A 2,500-nucleotide genomic window follows, 5' to 3' on the forward strand; every position below is an offset into this window, starting at 1 on the left:
CTGGGAACGGTGCACCTCTACTGCCCCCTGCTGTTGAAAGACAGAGCTGATCGGTGTTCCGCTTATCAGACCGAGAGCCTGCGCCGCTTGTCAGGCGATCAGCCGGGGTGTCGTGAGGGACCGACTCTGTCCGTGCGCCGGTCCCGCTTCCCTCCGTTTTTCTTTTTTTTTTTTTTTTAAATCATAAAAAAAAAAAGCACGGGTCATGATATGCTCTCTGAGGGTTGGGCAGCTGTGCTGAGGTAAGGCAGGCCGTCATCTTGCCTTTTGAATTTTCTCTCATGTCCGTTTACATGATTGCTGATCTTTCAGATGCCAGGAGGACAGGGAGGAGTCGGGGCCCCGAGGCCGGTGGCTGCGACGCCCCCGAGAATTCAACCCCGAGCGGGGGGCGTCACGGAGGCCCGGCTAGCGGCCACCTGCTGAGCGACGGCTCTGCATCGACTCGGGTCTCTCTTCATCCCGTATAAATCTTTCGCCTTTTACTAAAGATTTCCGTGGAGAGGGGATAGCGATGAGTTCACTGTATTTTTGGAGGCTCTGCGCAAGCAGAGCTGCACCGCCGCTGTATCAAAGTAAGACTGTGCCCGGCTTAGCGGCCGGCTCTATCTGGCCCAGTGGCGTGTTTCTGGGATCCTCTGGGATCGTGCGTGGTCTCGCCGGGCGCCACCTCCCAGAGAGGCTGGCGAGGACCCAGCCCGCGCCGGCTCCGTCGGCGTCCCGCATGCCGGAGCCCGGCGGGGCGCAGTCTGCGGGCATCGCTTCTCGCCTTTTGGCTAAGATCAAGTGTAGTATCTGTTTCTTATCAGTTTAATATCTGATACGTCCCCCATGGAGGGGACCACATATTAAACGGATTTTTGGAACAGGGAGCCGGAAGTGGGGCTTGCCCCGTCCGCTCCACGCATCGACCCGGTATTGCAGTGTTTCTGGGAACGGTGCACCTCTACTGCCCCCCTGCTGTTGAAAGACAGAGCTGATCGGTGTTCCGCTTATCAGACCGAGAGCCTGCGCCGCTTGTCAGGCGATCAGCCGGTGTCGTGAGGGACCGACTCTGTCGTGCGCCGGTCCCGCTTCCCTCCGTTTTTCTTTTTTTTTTTTTTTTTTTTTTTTTTTTTTTTAAATCATAAAAAAAAAAAAGCACGGTCATGATATGCTCTCTGAGGGTTGGGCAGCTGTGCTGAGGTAAAGGCAGGCCGTCATCTTTGCCTTTTGAATTTTCTCTCATGTCTGTTTACATGATTGCTGATCTTTCAGATGCCAGGAGGACAGGGGAGGAGTCGGGGGCCCCGAGGCCGGTGGCTGCGACGCCCCCGAGAATTCAACCCCGAGCGGGGGGCGTCACGGAGGCCCGGCTAGCGGCCACCTGCTGAGCGACGGCTCTGCATCGACTCGGGTCTCTCTTCATCCCGTATAAATCTTTCGCCTTTTACTAAAGATTTCCGTGGAGAGGGATAGCGATGAGTTCACTGTATTTTTGGAGGCTCTGCGCAAGCAGAGCTGCACCGCCGCTGTATCAAAGTAAGACTGTGCCCGGCTTAGCGGCCGGCTCTATCTGCCCAGTGGCGTGTTTCTGGGATCCTCTGGGATCGTGCGTGGTCTCGCCGGGCGCCACCCTCCCAGAGAGGCTGGCGAGGACCCAGCCGCGCCGGCTCCGTCGGCGTCCCGCATGCCGGAGCCCGGCGGGGGCGCAGTCTGCGGGCATCGCTTCTCGGCCTTTTGGCTAAGATCAAGTGTAGTATCTGTTCTTATCAGTTTAATATCTGATACGTCCCCCATGGAGGGGACCACATATTAAACGGATTTTTGGAACAGGGAGCCGGAAGTGGGGCTTGCCCCGTCCGCTCCACGCATCGACCCGGTATTGCAGTGTTTCTGGGAACGGTGCACCTCTACTGCCCCTGCTGTTGAAAGACAGAGCTGATCGGTGTTCCGCTTATCAGACCGAGAGCCTGCGCCGCTTGTCAGGCGATCAGCCGGTGTCGTGAGGGACCGACTCTGTCCGTGCGCCGGTCCCGCTTCCCTCCGTTTTTCTTTTTTTTTTTTTTTTTTTTTTTTTAAATCATAAAAAAAAAAGGACGGTCATGATATGCTCTCTGAGGGGTGGGCAGCTGTGCTGAGGTAAGGCAGGCCGTCATCTTTGCCTTTTGAATTTTCTCTCATGTCCGTTTACATGATTGCTGATCTTTCAGATGCCAGGAGGACAGGGAGGAGTCGGGGCCCCGAGGCCGGTGGCTGCGACGCCCCCGAGAATTCAACCCCGAGCGGGGGGCGTCACGGAGGCCCGGCTAGCGGCCACCTGCTGAGCGACGGCTCTGCATCGACTCGGGTCTCTCTTCATCCCGTATAAATCTTTCGCCTTTTACTAAAGATTTCCGTGGAGAGGGATAGCGATGAGTTCACTGTATTTTTGGAGGCTCTGCGCAAGCAGAGCTGCACCGCCGCTGTATCAAAGTAAGACTGTGCCCGGCTTAGCGGCCGGCTCTATCTGCCAGTGGCG

At 56.8% G+C, this 2,500-nt stretch overlaps 6 non-coding genes across 6 annotated transcripts in view; all 6 read left to right on the forward strand.

Annotated features, from left to right (window-relative positions):
* Positions 1-20, forward strand: part of LOC125726034 (U2 spliceosomal RNA) — a 193-nt gene extending 173 nt beyond the window's left edge. The window contains exon 1 of the small nuclear RNA XR_007387872.1: positions 1-20. This exon is cut by the window's left edge and continues 173 nt beyond it. This is a non-coding gene — a small nuclear RNA (U2 spliceosomal RNA).
* A 421-nt stretch (positions 21-441) lies between these two features.
* Positions 442-556, forward strand: LOC125725788 (U5 spliceosomal RNA). Its single transcript, XR_007387633.1, has one exon. It is a non-coding gene; the product is annotated as a U5 spliceosomal RNA (small nuclear RNA).
* A 201-nt stretch (positions 557-757) lies between these two features.
* Positions 758-949, forward strand: LOC125726066 (U2 spliceosomal RNA). Its single transcript, XR_007387902.1, has one exon. It is a non-coding gene; the product is annotated as a U2 spliceosomal RNA (small nuclear RNA).
* A 439-nt stretch (positions 950-1,388) lies between these two features.
* Positions 1,389-1,502, forward strand: LOC125726257 (U5 spliceosomal RNA). Its single transcript, XR_007388092.1, has one exon. It is a non-coding gene; the product is annotated as a U5 spliceosomal RNA (small nuclear RNA).
* A 201-nt stretch (positions 1,503-1,703) lies between these two features.
* LOC125725892 (U2 spliceosomal RNA) lies at positions 1,704-1,895 on the forward strand. The gene has a single exon (XR_007387735.1). It is a non-coding gene; the product is annotated as a U2 spliceosomal RNA (small nuclear RNA).
* A 426-nt stretch (positions 1,896-2,321) lies between these two features.
* LOC125726258 (U5 spliceosomal RNA) lies at positions 2,322-2,435 on the forward strand. Its single transcript, XR_007388093.1, has one exon. It is a non-coding gene; the product is annotated as a U5 spliceosomal RNA (small nuclear RNA).
* The last annotated feature ends 65 nt before the right edge of the window (positions 2,436-2,500 follow it).

Source organism: Brienomyrus brachyistius, unplaced genomic scaffold, assembly GCF_023856365.1.
Source record: "Brienomyrus brachyistius isolate T26 unplaced genomic scaffold, BBRACH_0.4 scaffold69, whole genome shotgun sequence".
Classification (NCBI taxonomy): domain Eukaryota; kingdom Metazoa; phylum Chordata; class Actinopteri; order Osteoglossiformes; family Mormyridae; genus Brienomyrus; species Brienomyrus brachyistius.